Here is a 23,035-nt window from a genome sequence, read left to right as displayed (position 1 = left end):
CATGCAGTTTCACTGACTGTCTCTGTTGATCCTATTACTGGTTTTGTGAGGTTATTTGTGGAATATTTCAATTTCTAGGGCAATCTTAGGGTTTTTGATTAGCAATAAATTATCCGGGCATCTAAGTAAATGAATGTACAACAAATTTCATCTTGAGTTTCTAATCAAATATTGAGTATTATTTTTCTCATATATTAAATAATCAGAGGTAATAAGGATGATACCTAGGCAGCTTCCAGAATATTGGATTATCAAAAAAGAACTATTTTTCAGATAGAAAATTAAACCTGTAAATATTTCAAAAGACTTTCTGGAGGTAATAGAAAAATGATTACTGTTCCTTAAATAAAACAAGTCTCTTAACTTACCTAACCATGGTTACAAAATCTGCATCCCAAATGGATGCAGCTAGTGTTAGTGCTTCTGTTCACCTAGTTAGTTCCTTGTCCCTGCTGCCATAGGAGTTGGACTTGTTGCTGATTCCTTCCCTTCTTCATCCACTTACCCTATGTTTAGTTGTTGCTTGCTTGATTTATTTTCCTATTTATTTCTATATCACCTGGTTGCACTAATTCATATCCTGAGTGATCAATCTAAAAATATGTTATTTTATATTTTTATATCTTTGACTGAGATATTCTTAATATCTCACTGCCTCTTATTTTTTCATCTAGATATATATTTGACAATTACAAAAGTTATTTTCTTTAGCTGATTTACTATCATGCTGGTGTCCACCTTAAAAAATACAAAAGCAAAATAAAACCCAGAATTTGATGGATCCTTTTACCAATAAGAACCCTAAAAAAACTTTGTGTACTAGCCATTTGTGTTGTTAATACACTCATGTATTAAAAACAGCACTGTGAGCCCCAAAAGAGGATTCAATACTACTGAAGTGTTAGGAAATGCAAAAAACAGAACCTTAATACAAATAAAATATTGTATCTTACACTAAAAAGAAATGTAGAGGTAGACAAGTGTGGTATATTGGCTTGACTCCACAAACTCTACAGGACTGAGACTATGATTGACTCTTGAACAACTTGAGGGTTAGATAACCAAGCCTCTGCACAGTTAAAAATCCACACATAATTAATAGTGGGTCCTCTATATCCAGCTTTCCTCCAAATCTACCAGTTCCACATTCATAAATTCAACCAACTGTAGATCAAGTAGTAGATCAAGTAATATTTACTATAAGAAAAATATCTGCATATAAATGAACCTACACAATTCAAACTCTATTGTTCAAGGATCACCTATACTTCCAATTCTCCAATCTATAATCCTGAAAATATGGCTTTCATCCTCATAGTCCAATATAACTGCTGTAGTGCCAGCCATTATATCTGCCTTATAAAATTGGAAGCAGAGGTGAAAGACATAGGCCCTTCTTTAAGAGCTCCTTGAGAAAATTGCAAAAAGCACTTTCCCTTACGTGGGAGCTGCTGAAAATTAAACATGGATCAAACTAGCTGCAAGAGAACCTAGAGAAAGCAGTATTTTACTTGGGCAGTGATTTTTTAACCTAAAATTAAAATTCTTGATACAGAAGAAGTAGGAGAATGAATGTTGTTTGAAAGGAGTTGCACCTCTGCCACAGTACTTTTTGTTCTCTTCAAGAAAGGAAACAAAAGTTCATAGATATTCAAATATTTGTGCAATATTACACTACTGAATGGTAGCAATTCATTTTGAATATAGGAAGCTCTGACTGTACAGACTTGCTCTTATTACTACAATATGTAATCTCATATTTCCAGGTAAATTTTGAATAAATTACTCTAACCTGTATTTTATTCCTTCCCTGCTTTCATCTCACCATATTTGTATTTATATTTCTGCAGTTTTTTTAATCAGAGAGAATCTAGTATACTTACTTAAAAACTCAAGTGCTTTCACACACTGCTTTTTCTCCTATAAATTCTACTACATGAATGCTTTTCCTATATGTATTCATCCATCTTCAGGAAATATTTTGTTTAGATTCACCAAGAAAAAGAATTATTTCTTCCATTGTATGCCCAGTGTACAGAGCATTTAAACTTTGTGTAGTCATGATTATCTTATAGGTCAATTTCCACTATTATTCTCTATTTCTAGGGTGTACAAAATATTTGCCACATAAAAGTTGTTATGGGCTGACTGTGTCCCTCTCCCCAAATTTATATATTGAAGCCATCATCTTTGTACATTAGAATGTGACTGTTTTGGGGAATCGGGCCTTTAAGGAGGTGTTAAGAGGCAAGTAGTGTGGGTTCCAATTCAATCTGACTGGTGTCCTTTTAATAAGAGGAATTTGGACATACACAGAGACAAGGGGCTCTTACACACAGAGAGAAGAAAATGTGAGAATGTAGCTAGAAGGCAGCCCCCTATAAGCCAAGGAGAGTGGTCTCAGGAGAAATCAAACCTGCCTCCACCTTCACCTTGGACATTCAGCCTCCAAATCTGTGAGAAAATAATTTATGATGTTTAAAGCATTCAATCTGTGGTACTTTGTTCTGGCAGCTCTAACAAATTAATGCAAAAATAATTTAATAACTATTTAGCTAATGCTTACTAAAATTCCTTACTTGAGAGGATATCTACAGCACAAAAAGTAAAGTAGACTTATTATTGGAAATGTATGTAACAGGAAAACAAAATCAGGATAGTTTTTGGAAATATATCACTCCTCTTGACTAGAATGGCATCTAAAAACCTGGAACATATGCTTTCTTAGCAGATCATGTCACTCATTATAATACAAACATTATTTAATCTCTTACCTAATGGACAACATCAGATACATTAATCTCTTTTTATCCTTTAGACTTTAAAGTATTGCCTTGGACTGCATTGCTTGTACATTACATTTTAAGACTCTGAAGCATGTCAAAGTCAGGCAGCACTAGTTACAAAATTTTAGAGGCCCAGTGCAAGTGAGAATGTGGGCTCCATGGACAAAAAGTATCAAGAATTTCACGATTGGCCTTCCCTAGTGGTCCAGTGGTTGGGAATCCCCTTGTGGTGCAGGGGATGCAGTTCCATCCCTGGTCTGGGAAGATCCCACATGCCTTGCAGTGGCTAGCAGCAGAGCTAATGAACCCTGAGCGCCTACAGCCTGTGCTCCACAACTAGAGAAGCCACTGCAATGAGAAGCCTAGACACGGCAATGAAGAGCAGCCCCACTCACCGCAACTTCAGCAGTGAAGGCCCAGTGCAGCCAAAAATGAAAAAGATAACAAGACTTTCAAGATGGAAACCATGGGGCAGTAAGTCAAGCACAGAGTCTTCTGAGTGTGCAGCCCCAGGTGACAGCACACCTCACTTGCCCTTGAAGCTGACATTAAAGATCCATGGTTATGGACTAAGACATAATCTATGGTTTATTCTCCATTAGCAGCATGCTTCTTTCCTCTGATGGTTCCCCAGCCTGCTGATGACTGGTGCTAATTGCCTCCAAGGTGCATTTTCCCCGCATAATATCCCTTGCAACACATTTCTAAATACAATGGAACAAGCATCCTTTCACAAAGAACTACATCCTATTTCTCCAGGGTCTTAGCAATGCCCAAATTACTCATATTTCACTCTCCCATAGGGAATGTGCATGAATGTGTATATAAAATGCAAACACCAACTTCACAAGCAACCATGTGTTATACAAATATAAAACAAATTAGAAGGTGTATACAAAGCCATAATTTAGATGAAGTCTGTGCTTAAAAGTTAAAGAAAAAACTATGTTCTTCATTTTATCTGTTTTTTGAATATTCAAGAACTTGTTAAACTAATTTGAAGTCAGAAAACTATTATGCCAATTTGCATTTTTAACTCAGGAAATTTTTTCTGAAGTATGGCATCAACCTCTGCCAAGTGCAATGCTGTATGTTCTCAGAGTTGTAGGACTCTGAAAAAGACTCATTGCCAATCCCTTGTAAGCCGCTGCAAAATTGAAAACCCTCACAAACAGTTCCACCAACAAAATCCGTAATGCTCTGATTATGAAATAGGAACACCTTTAAAGTGTTTTACCTCAAAAAAGAATGAAAAAAAAGGAAAGAACATAGTGACTTTGCCCACTATTTTCAGAAATAAATGGTCTGGCAGTGCTAACCTTCTCTGAAAGCTGCTTTCTCTCAGTTATTAGATTTTATGAACCCAACAACAATGCAAACAAGAGACCCTCAACCATAGGAACTGAGGTAAAGTGGTATTTTGTAAAAACAGGTGTTTTGTTGTTGTTGTTGTTAGTTTTACTTTACAACATATAACAATAGACCTAAAGGTGACATTTTAAAGATGTCTTCTATTGTGTATATATAAAAATTTATATTAGTAGATTTAGAATACATGTAATTCTCATATTGTACTCTAAGAAAGAAACATCAAACTTGAGTTGCATTGGCTTGAAAAATAAAAGGATTGATTATTTTACCTTAAATATGTCTAGAGAGAAAATGGACCTCAGGGCCAGCAAATTAGGGCTCTGGTTCTGGTTTTCCCAGAGGGTTTTGCAGTCTCCATGATTATGTGAGACAGTCAGAGTTGTTTCAGGCACTACACCAAAAACACCAAAAGGACAGAGGGCTGTCTCCTTTGTCTTCAATGTCTTCTGAAATAAAGGGATCTTTCCCAGGAGGCTTCTAGCAGTGGTTCTGAATGGAGTCAGATGTGGATTCATAAACTAATCACTGCCACAACAAAGCTAACTAACTGAAGTGGGCATCCCTCAGTCTATGTATTCTACCTGTTATAGTTTAAAATCAGAGTCTTACTGGTTCACCCATAAAGAAGTATTTCTTTTCTACATCGAAGGGTTATTCTAATTCTGTGTTAGCTCCGCCTCACAGCATCTTCAGACTGGGCCTAGAGATAAGGGAGCAGCATATATAAGAGAAATGGCAATGTGAGAACAGTAGGGCTGAACTACATGCTGACTTGTCTTCACTGTTTATTACCTAAAGCATGTAACATGCCCAGACCTGACATCATAGGGCAGAGAATCATTCTTTCTCAGAAACCCTATTAAAAAAGAAAAGTCCCATGGGAAAAGACATCTCTGGGAGATGGTGAAGGACAGGGAAACCTGACATGCTGCAGTCCATGGGGTCACAGAGAGTCAGACACGACTGAGCAACTGAACAGCAATGGGAAAAGACAATTCATATTTTCACAACAGGGCAGTATAGTACCATGGGGTGAGGGAGGGGGAGTCCATCACTTATTGACTTTGAAGTGTTCTTATCATTCTCTGTTGCTTCTCAGTTTAATTGCATTTTCCAGCACCAAATGTGGTACCATAAAAAGGAATAATTTTAGGTCTACTTAGAAACTATCAGAATTATCTAACAAGTCACCCCTTTGAAACTTATTTATGGTGGAATCATAGATAAGAGAATGCTTTTACCTCTAACCCAATATGGGAAATAGATCTATTTGCAACTTCCTATTTCTCAACTTCTTTAACTTCTGCAAGTGTTTTTAGTTTAAAGGCTTTGAATGAAGTTACTATTTCATGATTTTTTTGTTTTCTTTTTAAAGTAATAAACACCACAACATATATAGGAATTCTCCTTGTATATATCACCAACATTTCACTGGTTGTTAAACACAATAAAGAGTCAATAAAAAGGCTTCTCTGGTGGCTCAGTTGATAAAGAATCTGCCTGCAGGAGACCCAGGTTCAACCCCTGGGTGGGGAAGATTCGCTGGAGAAGGCAATGGCAACCCACTCCAGTACTCTTGCCTGGAAAATCCCATGGACAGAGGAGCCTGGTGGACTACAGTCCATGGGATTTCAAAGAGTCAGGTACAACTTAGCAATTAAACCACCAAGAATTATTTTATATGTTATCTCCTAGAGCTGTATTTGTTTTTTATAAAAATGTCATTATGTTTTATATATTTCTACAAGAAAGATTCCTTTTACTGTTAAACTGTTAACTCCTTTTCCTTCATCATTAAAATGTCTCTTTATGCCTCACTCCAATTTGGGAAAGAACTAAAACATTTATATATATATTTTTTGAATGATACATTTGTTACTTAGAAATCATAAGTACATACGAAGTAAAAGACATGAAAATGTGAATAATTAGTGAATTTAGCGAGGTCTTCATAGGATGAGGAAGAGTTGAGTATATGTCCTTGATATGTCCTTGCTGTTTTACTTTAAGTACCCATCTTTGACTTTAAACCACAGTTTAGGATTATCCCTGTTTTATTGCTATTTGCTTAGGATCTCAATAAGCATCAGAATGGAGTTTTCCTGAGAACAATTTAGGCAAGGGTTGTGGTTTGTTACAATTCAAAACTCCCTGAGTGTTAGGAGATATACAAGGGAACAGAAGGCAGAGATGACTGAAGGCAAAGGGAGCGTTCCCAGCTGGTGATCCCTCATCATGTCTGTTTCAGTCCTACAGTCTCTAGGAGTGACATAGAACATCGAACTGATTTAAGCAAAGTGCCTGCTTTTTCAGGAGGAGGGCATATTTCAGGACTAGAGTTAGGGAAAAAATTCTAACATAAGTATCATCTACATTATTTTTTTCCAAAATTTTAATAGTCATTTCCAGTTTTACAACTATCAGTTTCAATTTTAAACTAAGTGACTATTGTGATTATCCTTTTCAGACAATTTTGTTATGCTAGATACCCCTCTTACAGAGGATTTATGGTAAGAAATAAATATCCAACCCAAATAAGGGAAGAAATGACAAGTAAGTATCATAAACTACTTGAGGAGAAGCATTCACCAAACATACTCCAAAATGATAACTTTACACCCTAAGTCTGCTTGATTTTTGCCTGTGTAGAACCTACAGCCTTCAAACCCATTTTCCATCTGTGGACTTTATATTCTTGTGAGAGGGAGTCACCCAGGCTGAATCTGGCATCTCTCTCTCTCCTCTCCTTATGAACAACAGCAACAAAACAATAGTGGTGTGGAGGGCTGCCATGTGCATAATCTTACCTGCCCTCTGCACAATAAAGTGCGGGTTGCCCCTGAAGAAAAATGTGGATGTGCAAGGGGAATATATGGTTGTAAGAGGAGATCGTTTCTTCTAATTTAATAGACAGATATTAATAATAAGTAAGAGGAAAAGTGCTATGTTATATGCATTGTACTTTATGGATGGCAAGAGATCATTCAATAGTAAACACAAGTAAGAAGCTTATACTATACCAACAACCTCAATGAAATAGTCAACTAAGTTATGAACTGTTCTTTCCTACATTTTTTCCTTACTGATTTTAAGTAAAAGTATTCATTATAATTCAAATTATATGAAAAACAAAAGTTGCTGATGTTTTCAGGTTTTAAATATTTGTGCTGGTGTTATGAAAGCACCTGTAGATCACTAAAACCCATGGAATGCAAAGAAAATGAGAGCAGATTTTCAATTTATCCAAATGTTTGGCAATTTCATTAAAGCAAGGAGAAATAGAATACAGAGGAGAGGATGGGTATGAAGTTGGTAAGAAAAGAGTTCTGTGATTCATTTCAACATAAGAATTTGAGAGGAAAGGAAAGAAATAATAGAAAATAAGACAAACATTTCAATGGTGGAAGACTGAAGAATAAAATCTTAATTTTAGAAGAGGTAATTTTCTTTTCTGCTCCAAGACATCCTTTAAAACAAAAAAGTAGCCTCAAATAGAATGTAAAGGAGGTATGGATGCATGTCCAGTTGTATCTGACTCTTTGTGACCTCATAGACAAAGGCTCCTCTGTCCATGGGATTTCCCAGGCAAGAATACCAGAGTGGGTTGCCACTTCCTACTCTAGGAGATCTTCCTGACCCAGGAATTGAACCAGTTTGTCTTACATTCCCTGCTTTTGCAGGCAGATTTTTACCAGCTGCACCACCTGGGAAGCAAAGGAGGTATAAACAATGTGGTAATGAAAGATGAAAACTTCCCATGTGTGATTCAGTTCCGTTCAGTTCAGTTGCTCAGTCGTGTCCAACTCTTTGTGACGCCATGAATCGCAGCACGCCAGGTCTCCCTGTCCATCACCAACTCCCAGAGTTCACTCAAACTCATGTCCATCGAGTCGGTGATGCCATCCAGCCATCTCATGCTCTGTTGTCCCCTTCTCCTCCTGCCCCCAATCCCTTCCAGCATCAGGGTTTTTCCGATGAGTCAACTCTTCGCATCAGGTGGCCAAAGTATTGGAGTTTCAGCTTCAGCATCAGTCCTTCCAATGAACATCCAGGACTGATCTCCTTTAGGATGGACTGGTTGGATCTCCTTGCAGTCCAAGGGACTCTCAAGAGTCTTCCAACTCCATAGTTCAAAAGCATCAATTTTTCAGTGCTCAGCTTTCTTTACAGTCCAACCCTCACATCGATACATGACCACTGGAAAAACCATATTCTTGACCAGACGGACCTTTGTTGGCAAAGTAATGTCTCTGCTTTTTAATATGCTGTCTAGGTTGGTCATAAATTTCCTTCCCAGGAGTAAGCGTCTTTTAATTTCATGGCTGAAATCACCATCTGCAGTGATTTTGGAGCCCTCCAAAATAAAGTCTGACACTGTTTCCACTGTCTCCCCATCTATTTCCCATGAAGTGATGGGACCAGATGCCATGATCTTAGTTTTCTGAATGTTGAGCTTTAAGCCAATTTTTTTCACTCTCCTCTTTCACTTGCATCAGGAGGCTTTTTAGTTCCTCTTCACTTTCTGCCATAAGGGTGGTGTCATCTGCATATCTGAGGTTATTGATATTTCTCCCGGCAGTCTTGATTCCAGCTTGTGCTTCTTCCAGCCCAGCGTTTCTCATGATATACTCTGTATATAAGTTAAATAAGTAGGACAACAATATACAGCCTTGATGTACTCCTTTTCCTATTTGGAACCAGTCTGTTGTTCCAAGGCCAGTTCTAACTGTTGCTTCCTGACCTGCATACAGGTTTCTCAAGAGGCAGTTCAGGTGGGCTGGTATTCCCATCTCTTTCAGAATTTTCCACAGTTTATTGTGATCCACACAGTCGAAGGCTTTGGCATAGTCAATAGAGCAGAAATAGATGTTTTTCTGGAACTCTCTTGCTTTTTTGATGATCCAGTGGATATTGGCAATGTGGTCTCTGGTTCCTCTGCCTTTTCTAAAACCAGCTTGAACATCGGGAAGTTCTCAGTTCATGTATTACTGAAGCCTGGCTTGGAGAATTTTGAGTATCACTTTACTAGTGTGTGAGATGAGTGCAGTTGCACTGTAGTTTGAATATTCTTTGGCATTGCCTTTCTTTGGGGTTGGAATAAAATCTGATCTTTTCCAGTCCTATGGCCACTGCTGAGTTTTCCAAATTTGCTGGCATATTGAGTGTGGCACTTTCACAGCATCATCTTTCAGGATTTGAAATAGCTCAACTGGAATTCCATGTGAGATTAGGTAGCATTTATCCCAGTTGTGTCTAGGAGTCAAAAAGGCAAAGTTTATGCCTGAAGAAGCCACATAGATAAGAAGAATGCTCAAACCATTGGAAATGTTGGAGCATACAGCTAATAATTTCATAGTGATAACAAACAGAATCAAAGGGTTACTTTCCTGGCCAAACAAAACATAACTGAAGCCATCTGAGAATACCTATATGAAGTGAAAAGGAGGTTGATCATGATTCTTTTTGTATTTCCTGCATTAAAATTCTCTTTCTTTAATCAGAGACTACCTTGTTATTTAATTTGGTTCAGTAAACACATATAACATCCATTTTAAAAAACACTGCTGTGGTTTTATATGTCTCACATTTGTTCTATTTATTATTTGTATTTTGAAATATTGGCACTTTTCTATACACTTTCCTTGAGGATATTAATTTATTATCATTAGTAAAATGAGACAAAGAGAATTAACAACACATACTAAACTAGTATTTCCTCTCTGTAAAATTCAGTTAGACACACACAACCCATGAAATAGAAAACAGTTTCAATCCACTAGCTGCAGCATATCTGAAGCTCAAATAATAATTGAATTTCATGGGCTTTAACTTTTTCTTGGAGGATGAATATTCCATACTCAAAATAACAATTATAAAGTAAGTGAAATAATTACCTAAGCTAAGCACAAATTGGCATAATTCCCTTTTGGCTCAAATGAATATGCCATATACATATAAGCCTTTATAAAATGAATATTATTTTGTGAAAAAGAAACATTTAAAAATAGAATGCTATTATGATTCATAATAAGAAAATTATCAGAAGGATTTTATGAAAAGATGAGCTCATTTTTTTGTGATTTTAAACTCTATGGAAAATAGTTTAAGATATAAATGATACAAAGCTATTTGAGAAGCTTTAATTGTTGATTCTTTAAGTAGGTCTTAGAAAGAAATTTAAGACAAGATGTAGACTAAGAGCTTAAAAATTTAAAAAGAAGAGTTTAAAATTTTCACCTTCAAAGAGATGATTACCCTAAGGTACATTTCTATTATCATCATGTTGTTAGCTTCATTTCTATATTTAAATGCCACCTAAATATAGTCACATAGATCTATTATCATCCTCTTAAAAACTAAGTCTTAGTGTGTGATAAGTCACTTCAGGCAAGTCTGACTCTTTGTGACCCTGTGGACTGTAGCCTGCCACAATCCTCTATTCTTGGGATTCTCCAGACAAGAATTCTGGAATGGGTTGCCATGCCCTACTCTAGGGGATATTCCCAACCCAAGTATTGAACCTGTGATTTCTGTGTCTCCTTCATTGGCAGGTGTGCTCTTTAGCACTGGTGCCACCTGGGAAGCCTGTAATATTTTCCTCCAAATAGGTGTGCTTTCTGTCCCTTAATAAAAACTCAAAGGTGCATTCAATATAAAGATTTGCACCAATATTCATTTTAAACATTTCCTTCTTCCGCTTCTATTAGTTTCTATATAAAATGGTTGCTGCTTATTTTATGTTGAGTGATGGGTGTTATAAGTTATCTGAAATAGACCATTTTGTTTACAGAAAAAAATGTACTGAGGTTTCCTGTTACTTGAGTAAAGTTAGAGAGAGATGCTGTGCTGTACTAGCCAGCCTTTATCATGGGATAATAAGACAAAAAATTTTGTAAGACATATCAGATAAAGGACTTGAATTCAAAATCTACATAAAACTCTATAAACTTAGCAGTAAGAAAACATACAACCAAACTTAAAAATGAACCAAACTTCCCCTAAAATATATGTGTATGTCAAATAAGTATATGAAAATATGTTCATCTTTTGTTATTAGGAAATTGCAAATTAAACCAGAGATATCACTACACAACTGTCAGAATGGCTAGAATCAAAAAAATCCCCTGACAATCCAAATGCTAGTGAGGATGCAAAGCAACAGGAACTTTCATCCATTGCCAGTAGAAATGCAAACTTGTATAGTTTGGAAGACAGTTTGACAGTTACAAAGCTACATATAGCATCATCATATGGTCCAACAAACACAATCCTAGGTATTTACCCAATTGAGCTGAAAACTTATGTCCACACACACAAAATCCCTAAAATAAATGCTTGCAGCAACTTTTTCCATGGGTGCTCAAAACTAGAAGCAACCTCCATAGATAGATGTCCTCCATAGATAAATGTTTTAAAAGAATGATGTTACATTCATACAACAAAACTACATTCAGCAATAAAAGAAATGAGCTATAAAGACAGGTTAAAATATGGATAAATCTTAAATGCATACTTCTATTAAAAGCCATCAGTATTAAAATGATAAGGTATGACTCATTATATAATATTCTTTAAAAAAGCAAAATTATAGAATCAGTAAAAGGAAAATAATCAGCAGAACTATAAAAGCAGTGGTTGGAGGGGATTCAGGGAAGGAGGAAGGGAGAGATGAAATGGGATTTTAAGGTGGTGTTAACTCTTCTGTATGATACTATAATTATGGATTCATAACAATATTAATTTCTGAAAACCAACAGAACTTTATAACATGAGGGGTGACTCAATATATGAAAATTTTTAAGTTGTTTAGAAGGTTACAGGATCCCAGGAAAGAATGCACACTAAAATGACAGAATCTAAGTGGGTTATAAATACAAGAAACAACCTTACTGAAGGGGCTGGGGGAAATGTGCTGACCTAGTAAACTCTAGAAATAGGTGGAGTAAGATTAAAGACAAAAGTAACTGCACCCAAGAAGCATACTTTACTGGATAAAGTTGTTCTCAAGGTCTTGTAGCAAATAGATGGGGAAACAGTGGAAACAGTGACTGACTATTTTTCTGGGCCCCAAAATCACTGCAGATGGTGATTGCAGCCATGAAATTAAAAGACGCTTACTCCTTGGAAGGAAAGTTATAACCAACCTAGACAGCATATTAAAAAGCAGAGACATTACTTTATCAACAAAGGTCCATCTAGTCAAGGCTATGGTTTTTCCTGTAGTCATGGATGGATGTGAGAGTTGGACTTCAAAGAGAGCTGAGCATCAAAGAATTGATGCTTTTGAACTGTGGTGTTGGAGAAGACTCGAGAGTCCCTTGGACTGCAAGGAGATCCAACCAGTCCATCCTAAAGAAAACCAGTCCTGGATGTTCCTTGGAAGGACTGATGTTGAAGCTGAAGCTCCAATACTTTGGCTACCTGATGTGAAGAGCTGACTCATTTGAAAAGACCCTGATGCTGGGAAAGATTGAGGGCAGGAGGAGAAGGGGACAACAGAGGATGAGATGGTTGGATGGTATCACTGACTCAATGGACATGGGTTTGGGTGGACTCTGGGAGTTGGTGATGGACAGGGAGGCCTGGCGTGCTGTGGTTCATGGGGTCACAAAGAGTTAGACATGACTGAGTGACTGAACTGAACTGAATTCAGGCACTGATATACATGCATGCTGAAAATGAACAATTAAATAAATTAATGGCAGGTGGTAAGAATAAAGTTTCTCACTGCTGTGTGAGAAAGGCAATGGGAGAAAGCTAGAGTTATTCATAGGGTAATAGATAAGATTTGAAGAGATCAGTAACAACTCATGTTTTATTTAATATAGATACAGATGGTTACATATTGACATAATTATAAATATATACATATATGGATTAGTGTGCACATATATATATATATATACCCTTGCTTTGTCAGCTAAGATGGCTTAAAAAAATGACAACTGATAGCAGTTAGCATGCCTACTGCCTTGAAGTTGGCTTCTAATACCATTATCCAATAAAAGGAACAGAACATGTGGGAGAATGCCCAATTATAGGAGTAAGACAGGCAGTATGCAAGATGATCCTATTGCTTCTTTTCACACAGGTGAGTAAGGAAGTCTTCAAACAAGGAAACAAATAAAAAATCACAATAATGGAAGTATATTAAAAGGTATAGAAGCCAACTAAGAGAACTCCCAATGGCCAAAGCTGCAACAACATGAACAAAATAAGTAAAGTAGTATGGGGTTATAACCCAAAGTATAAAATTATACCTATGAGTCCATCCTGATATAAATAAAATATTGAATCGATTAGTAAATGGAATAGGAGAAAAACACGTCCCATTCAGAAGTACTCCAAATAAATGATGTAGAGAACACATTCTAAAGGAGAGGAAATGTAACTTCCCATTCCTTGAGCTGTGCAGGGTGACTGCCTTTCAAAGAGTATACTATCAAAATTAGGGAAAATAATGCAGTTTTACAGGGGAGATACCTAACAAACATTAAGCCAGCCAGATGATCAAAGTGATAGTGATGTGGTACTGACAGTATGTATCCTTAACGTGATGTGATGAGAATGACGCTTTGCCTCTGTGGCCTTCCTCTCAAGACAACATAAGCCCAGTCCAATCATATAATATTCTGACAGAAGGGCACTTACACTATCACTAATCAATATAACTCAAACTATCAAGATTATCCAAAACAAGGGAAACCTGAGAATTTGTTGCAGTCAAGATTATCCTAAGAAGACATGACAACTAAATGTAATGCAGTTTCCTGGTTGGGATTCTGGAAAAGAAAAAGGACTGAAGATAAGGAATTCTGAATAAAAGATGGATTCTAGTTAATAATAAAGCATAACATTGGCTCATTAATTGTAACAAGTATACCATACTAACGTGAGGTGTTAATGAAAGGGAAAACTGTACATGGGTGTGTGTGGGAAGGCAGGGGATTAATAAAAGAACACTCTGTATTATCTGTTCTATTTTTCTGTTTTAAAACCATTCTAAAAATAAAATTTAGCTTGTTAATTCAAAAAGTATGTAGACACAGAGAAATCACTTAAACATAATATGGAATGAAATAAGACAAAATGTTTCCATTTTTATGATTCATTTTTTATGGTTTCAAAAAATATAAGCAAAAAAACTATGGTGATAAAGTTTAGGATAATTGTTACCCTTGAAGATAGTATGGACTGCAAGGGAGCAGTAAAAGCTTTCTTAGCCGCCTGGACATATTCTATCTATTGATCAGGGTATTGGTTAAATAGCTACTTACAAACATAAAACAGTGTATGTGAATCATAGCTCGATTAAGAGAGAGACCCACCCCCTTTTTCCCCCAAGTCCATCTTCTCACTCTCTTCCTCTTCCCCGTGACCTGTCTTCAAAGTGTCATATACATGCTCTGTTCCTCCCTTTCTATTCCCTCTTCAGCCCCCTGCAACCTGGTTTCAGTTCTCATCATTTTGTGGTAGAAAGTCAGGCATGAGCAATGAACTCAAGCTCAACTCTAAACCCCACTCCAGACCTGCACCAGTGTGGCTCAGGAGAACTCACAGATATGTTACAAAATAACCACAGACTTTTCCAACTCTAGCTCATGTGACTATGCACCCAGTGGATACAAACTAACCACAGAGGCTTCTCCAACTCCACCACATGCACCCTTGATGCCCAGCTGTGTCTGCAAGTAAACTTCAAGTAACATGGGCAGACAGGGGCCCATGAAGTGTGCATAAATGTTTTATACATCTGGTTATAGCAGATTGAATTATGGAAAAGACCGGCACAGTGGAGCCTGTTGTTATGTAACTTGCTAATATTGATCAAAATCATCAGTCCACGATGGGCTAGATGAATATACAAAAACCCTGTCTTGAAAACACCCCATACCTCATCATTCCCGCACCAGTGTCTTTCTTGGCTTTGCCCACCTCTTCTTTGAGGTGTTCTTTCTGCTCTTTCCTTAAAGTAAATTTGTTTTTTCTGCAGGTAAGACCTCAGATTCTTCTTGTGTCCTTACTAAGAACTGAGGCCCACAAGGGAGGGTCATCTTTGACCCTCTCCTACCCAGTAGGAGCAATCATAATGCTCTAACAAAGGTCATCAAAGTTTTATCACCAAAGCTAAGGATTCTTTTCAGACTTCATTTTTCCAGGCCAAGAGACAGTCTCTGATATTGCCGAGCACTCTCCATGAAATTTTATTTTCCTTAACTATGTCTATAAAAATGGTTAAGGACATTACAGTTCAGATGTCACTACAATGTTATTGAGATGAAATAAGCTTGTAAGATCTCTTGTTAGAGCTGTGCCTGGAACCTTGGAAATGCCTATGTGCATATTAAATGCAAGGAAAAATTTAAGATACAGTGAGAGATGGGCTCTCTGAATTTTACAAATATGAATCCTGAAAAAATTTATTATTAGAGTATCCAGGGAAATAGGGAGATGCATTTGCTAATCTTGTAAGTATAATTTCATAAAAATATGAGAAACTTTGATTTTAAATTATTTAAAATTTAGTCTAGGACTATATACATATCTTATCATCTCATTTATTTCATTCTCAAAGAAAGGCAATGCCAAAGAATGTTCAAACTACCATGTAACTGTGCTCATTTCATGTTAGCAAGGTTATGCTCAAAGTCCTTTAACCTAGGCTTCAGCAGTAAGTGAACTGAGAATTTCAAGATGTACAAGCTGGGTTTAGAAAAGTCAGAGGAACGAGAAATCAAATTGCCAACATTCACTGGATAATGGAAAAAGCAAGGGAATACCAGAAAAATATCTACTTCTGTTTCATTGACTATGCCACAGACTGACTGTGTGGATCTCCACAAACTGGAAAATTCTTATAAATATTGGTAGTACTAAACCATCTTACCTTGTTCCTGAGAAGCCTGTATGTGGGTCAAGAAGCAACAGTTAGAACTTCACATTGAACAACTAATTCCAAATAGGGAAAGGTGTACAGCAAGGTTGTATATTGTCACCTTGCTTATTTAACGTACAAGAAGAGTACATCATGTGAAATGTCAGGCTGGAGGAATTACAAGCTAGAATCAAGATTGCTGGAGAAATATCAACAACCTCAGAATACTCTTGAGAGTCCTTAGGACTTCAAGGAGATTAAACCTGTCAATCCTAAAGGAAATCAACCATCAATATTCATTGGAAGGACTGATGCTGAAGTTGAAGCTCCAAAACTTTGGCCACCTGATGCAAAGAGCGGACTCACTGGAGAAGGCCCTGATGCTGGGGAAGACTGAGGGCAAGAAGAGAAGAGAGTGACAGAGGATGAGGCGGTTGGATGGCATCACCAACTCAATGGACATGAGTTTGAGCAAATTCAGGGGGATTGTGAAGGACAGGGAATCCTGGCGTGCTGCAGTTCATGGAGTCAAAAAGAGTCTGATGCCACTTAGCAACTGAACAACAACAGATATGCAGATGACACTACTCTCATGGCAGAAAGTGAAGAGGAACTACAAAACCTCTTGATGAGGATGAAAGAGGAGAATAAAAAAGCTGGCTTCAAACTCAAAATTAAAAAAAAACTATGATCATGGTATCTGGTCCCATCACTTGATGGCAAATAGAAGGGTTAAAAAGTGGAAGCAGTGACAGCTTTTATTTTGGGGGGCTCCAAAATCACTGCAGATGGTGATTGCAGACATAAAATTAAGAGACACTTGCTTGTTGAAAGGAAAGCTGTAACAAACCTAGACAGCATATTAAAAAGCAGAGACATCACTTTGTTGACAAGAGTCCATATAGTCAAAGCTATGGTTTTTCCACTAGTCATGTATGGATGTGAGCATTGGACCATAAAGAAGGCTGAGCACCAAAGCATTGATGCTTTTGAACTGTGGTGTTGGAGAAGACTTCAAGAGTCCCTTGGACTGCAAGGAGATCAAGCCAGTCAATCCTAAAGGTCAACCCTGAATAGTCATTGGAAGGATTGATGCTAAAGCTGAAGCTCAAATACTTTGGCCACCTGATGCGAAGAGCTGACTCACACTTGTCTAATAGGCAGACATAAATATAATTCATTAAAATACACTATAATTTCCATAGCTTGGCACTGCAATTTAAAGATTTGAATATAGACATATATATTAGTATCTGCCACATTCTCATCCTTCTCCTATTTTTTCCTTTGCTTTTTCCCTAAAGAAATATGAATCTGGACCAAATAATCTAAGGCGTAATCTAAGAACGTAAGAACGTTCCATTCCTTTCTAAAGGGCATATATAAGTGGGATATAAAAAATCCACAGAAATAATATTCTAGGATAAGATTTGGCAAACTTTAGCCCACAGGTGAAATCTGGTTTATTTCCACTTTTCGTTTTTTGAGTTTTTTTTTTTTTAATTTTACTCTAAACATTTTTTAATGGTTGAAAAGAAATCAGAATAAAATTTAGGGGACATTAAAATGATGTAAAATTCAAATGTCTTTGTCCACAAATAAGATTTTAATGGAACATGGGAAACTCATTCATTTACATATTGCCTATGAGAAAGTTGAGTACTTCTGACAATTGAATAGTTCCCATGCCAGTCTAAAATATTTGCCATTTGACCCTTTACAGAAGTAGACTGCTGATCCTTAGCCTACAATATACTGTGACAATATATATTCTTTTCTTATTGAATGGCACACATAATTTTAAGTTTCTTCTGTAATTACATTTTATGGGGAATGACCTGTTATTACTCAAAAAAGGACTTCTTTTTTTTTTTTTAAATAGACTCCAGTTTCTTGAAGTGTTATATACACATTCTTATATTTTTGGGAAACAGTTCTTAGTGATACTGGTTGGTGTTTCATGAAATTAGTATTTCCTAATAGAGTAAGATTGGAAAACTTAGGACTTAATGAGGTTTCAAAAGTTTTCACTGTAAAATGTTTCCTTGTGTTTGATGTGCCTATATGTTTTGTGAGTTTTCAGTGCAGGCTATACTGCACATCATTTTTAACTTTATTTAACACAGTCTTATTTGTGTATGTGGTATTCTATGGAATCTGCCTGAGAAACAACTATACTAGACATAAAAAAAGTTACAAGGGAAGTAAAAATTTTTGAGGGTTCAGCCAAAATCCCCACTTTTGGTACAGTTTGAAATAGTATATAGCTATTTAGCATATAGCATATAGCTATGAATAAAACTCTTAAATTATTATGAGCGTCATTGTAACTTTGATTGTCCCAATTTGGGAATATTTCTGTTCTGATTACTTACCTTTAATTTACCATAATAGTTCATTTGTAAAGCATGTTTATTAATTTAATATGCCTAATATAGTAATACAATGTAGAATTTTTCCTTGTTAAGAAAACTCACTTAAATTAATTTCTTTACACAATTTTGATTCATGTAGAATCAGACAATTTGTTGTTAAACTCCCCCAGAGTTTATTCTAGCCAAGGTTGAATATAGAATAGGATGTTTTCATTATTTGTTTAACTGTTGACCTGTCATCCCGGGAAAGATGAACATTAGACCTTTGCTTTTCAACCAGCATAACAAAAATAGCTCTAATGCCATATCCTTTTCTTTAAAAAGTAAATCTTCCATCTTAATATGCTTCCTCCCTGTTTTATGCAGTTTCTTTGTTTGGCAGGAAATGAGCTCATATTTCCCTCTGCTGAAGAATGCAATCGCAATCGGTGACTCACATACAACTGAGAAAAGTATCACCTTATTCAAAAGATAAATCATATGATATTGTTATGCTGAATGACTAAGAAAGCATAGATTAGGTGATTGCATTATAAAAATATCAAAGTAAACTCATCTAAAGGGTACGCTGTGAATGGACTGAAATTCAAAGATATTATATTGCTACCTAAATCTAAGGGAATCTAAGGAAAAAATACTGATTTTCTATTATAGACTTTCAGAAGATTGAGAAATAACATGAGTCTTATTTTAGAAATTTTTCTGTATTTATTAACCCTCACTATATATGGACTCATATGCTCAGCTAAGTAAGTTTTACTAGTAAGAATTGTTTTAAAAAAAAAATCTCACTTTATTACTTGATTAAATTAAATTTAATTATTTAATTATTAAATTAAATAAAAGTATTGCATTTTTAATACTTAAATGTTGCATTAGTTTCCTAGGGCTACTGTAACAAAGTACCAAAAGCCAGTGTCTCAGAACAATAGAAATGTTCTGGAGGACAGAAGCCTAAAATCAAGACATTAACTGGACTATCTCCCTTTGAAGGCACTAGAGAGGATATTTTCCAGGTCTCTGTTTTAGCTTTTAGTGGTTCCTTGGCTTATGGCAGCATAACTCCAGTCCTCACAGGAGTTCTCCATGTGTTTACCAGTGTTTATGTTCAAATTTTTCCCTTTTTATAAAAATATCAGTCATAATGTATTAGGGCTCATCTTAATAACCTCATTTTAATTTGCTTACCCCTGTTAAATCTTGATCCCCACAAAAAAGTCACATTCTGAAGTACTGGGGTTTAGTGCTTGCTATAACTAAATCTATCCTCCCCCAAATCATAAGTTGAAACCTATACCTCCTTGTGATTGTATTTTGAGATGGGGCCTTTGGGAAGTGATGAGGTCATGAGAGTGGTGCTTTCAAGAAATGAATTAATTCTCCTACAGGGAACCCTGCAGAGATCTCTTGCTCCTTCTGCCATGTAAGAACACAGCAAAAAGTTCATTTATGAATTATGACATGGACTCTCAAAGGACACCAAATCTGGTGGCACCTTGACCTTGAAGTTATAGCCTTCAGAACATTAAGATAATGTTTTCATTTCTTTATTCCTATATTCCACCCAGTTTATATAATGTTGTAGAAGCCTGAATGAACTAAGACTGAACTCCAACATATTATCTTGGGAACAAAATTCAACTGAAACAAATATCTTTTTCTTACTAGCTATCCCACTGCAATTGCCCCCCAAAAATTTCATGGCAATTATAATCAAGTTTATTATATTTTTTCTGTTGAAATATTAATGAAGCAATGAAAGACTGACTCATTCTGAACATTTGGCACTTATAACATACGGACTTTTGCTTTTCACTTTCTTCCTTCATATTCATTCTGTGGTTTTTGTAACTACAGGCAAAATGTCTGCTTTATGGAAGAGAGTATCAAATTGTCTACTTTCTAATCATTTAAAAAAATTTTTTGTTTTCTTTTAGTTTTATTGAGATATAATTGATATACAGCATTGTGTAAGATGTATAGCAGAATTTGATTTGCAAACATCATGAAATGATTACCATAATAAGTTTAGTGGATATTCATCATCTCATATAGATAAAAAAATTAAAGAAATAGAAAGTTTCCTTTGTGATAATAACTCTTAGGATTTACTCTATTGAACTTTCATATATAACATATAACCATGTTAATTATATTTATTGTGTTATACATTACACCCATAGTGGTTGTTTATCTTGTAACTGGAAAGTTTTTACCTTCTGCCTACCTTCAGTCAGTTCTCCCTTTCCTCAGGAAACCCACAATTTCTGGCAGTCACAAATCTGATCACTTATTCTATGGGTTTCCTTGCCTGTTGGTTTGTTTTTAAAGCATAGTTGACCTAAAACACTATGTTAGTTCTTATTATAAAGCATAGTGTCTCAGCACTTCTATACATTTCAAAATAATCACCATGGCAAGTCTAGTTACCATCTGTCACCATAGGAAGATATTGCATACTTATTAACTGTATTCTCCACACTGCACATTTCATACTTGTGACTCATTGATTGTGCAACAGCAAGTTTGTATCTTTTAATCTCTCTCAAGTACTTCTCTCCTTCGTCCACCCGCTTCCCCCTGGAAACCACTATTTGTTCTCTAAATCTATGATTATTTTTGTTTTGTTATGTTTATTTGCTTGTTTAGTTTTTTAGATTCAATATGTAAGTGAAATCATACTGTATTGGTCTTTCTCTGTCAAACATTTCACTCATTATAGTATTTTCTAAGTCCAGTCATAGTTCAAATGGTAAGATTTCATTCCTTTCTCCATGGCTGAGTAATATTCATTACCACCAGCACCACATGAGAAGCCTGTGTCCCACAACTTAATTCACTGATGAGCTTTAGTAGTTTTATGGTGGCATCTTTAGGTTTTCCTATATACAGTATCATGTCATCTGTAAATAGCAACATTTTTCCTTCCTTTCTCTTTTGGATTCTTTTGTATGTTTTACTTGTCTGACTACTGTGAGTGTTCTAGTCGGGTGACTGGCTTCTGATCGGAAACGTTGCCATGCCCTGCCTTGTGGGGAGGCCACCCGCTACAGAGCTGTGGGAGATCCTGGGGCTAGTGCTGGCCCACTGGTGGTTGAAGCCAAGTCCAAGGGGCCCCAAATCTAGCACTGGGCTGCTGGTGGGAGGGCCTGGTTCCTGACATGACTGGCTGTGGTGTCAGAATTGTTCCTAAGTTGGTGTCAGCCTGCTGGTGAGTGAGGGCAGAGCCAGCGGTGGCTGACTGAGGGATTCAAGGTGTCTTGCAGCCAGCATTGGCCTGCTGGTAGGCAGAGCCACATTTGGGCATCTCTGGCTTCAGGACCCTGCAGTGTGGTGTCGGCCTGTTGGTTGGTGGGGACAGTTCCTAACACAGCAGGGTTCTGGGCTGTGGTCATCCTGGAGCTAGTATCAGCTCCCTGCTTGGCATGGCCAGTGCCCAGGGGTTTGGGGCTAGCACCAGCTAGATAACAGGGACAAACTGGTTCTGGGGTTGCTGGCTGCAGGGATTGGGGGTGGGGAGAATGGGGTCACAGAGCTGGTGTCAACCACTGATAGGTGGGACTGTGGCCCGTCTACCTTCAGGGAAGGTAGATGCCTGAGCCTCTGGTTTCTGTAACAGGCTAATTCTGAAACTGGCATCAGCTCACTGGTGGATGGGGCTGTGGCCCTGCTGGTCCTGGAGCTAGTGCAAGCAGAGCTGGAACCTGAGGTCTCTGCTTTCAGGGCTTTAGGGTGCCCCAGCAAGTGCTGGGACACTGATAGACTGGGCTGGTTCAGAGTGGCTGGAGACTCAGAGGGTCCTAAGGCAGCAAGTTTGCTGGTGGGAGGGTCCACGTCCCAGCCCAGCAAGCCGCAGGGCCTGAGGTGCCCCATTACTGATGCTGGAAGACTGGCAGGCTGGGCCCATTCTAATGCAGATAAGCTATAGGGAGGATTCCAAAATGGTAATTGCAAGGACCAGTGTTCTGGTAGAAGAAACTTCCCAAAACAGGTAGCAGGACTGTGTGTGTCTCCAGGGTGAACTCCAATGGCCTCCTGCTTTTCTGGATGCCCACTTATTTTATGAGAAAGCAAATTCTTTGCCAAGTCCTCCAGTATAATTTCTCTTAAGTCTAATTGCCAGGATCCAGCAAAGGGGAAAAAGACAATTTGTAGTAACTAGAAATCATGAGCCATTTCCTGCTTTTAAGTACATTGATTCCCCTTCCCCCTCTAAAATTACAGTTCTGCTAGCAAGAAGTTATAAGGTCTCTGTTGGGTCAGCAACTCAGAGAATCTACCTTACCATCTGTAACAATGACAGTTTAATGGTGTCTGATGAAATTGGTGATCCTTCCTTTTGTTTCCTATACCTCCAAATTACTCACAAGTGGTTTTTAAGAAATGAACACAAGAAGTGGCTATTGAGAGCCTGAGAGTGTCATCCTAATTTTTGAATAGAGTTTATTTTATCATAGTGATTAATCATCTGGTCTTGTCAATTGCATATTGTAAGTTATATTTAACTTTTGTAAAATATGAACATGAATATAAGGATGCAAGTTTTCTGTTACATAAAATACAGCATTTTCTCCAACTACACTTTTATTACAAATTGAAACATTTTCATCTAAAGATTCATTTTAATA

This window comes from Muntiacus reevesi, chromosome 13, assembly GCF_963930625.1.
Source record: "Muntiacus reevesi chromosome 13, mMunRee1.1, whole genome shotgun sequence".
Classification (NCBI taxonomy): domain Eukaryota; kingdom Metazoa; phylum Chordata; class Mammalia; order Artiodactyla; family Cervidae; genus Muntiacus; species Muntiacus reevesi.
The sequence above is the reverse complement of the archived record's forward strand: the minus strand, read 5'-3'. Positions refer to the sequence as shown.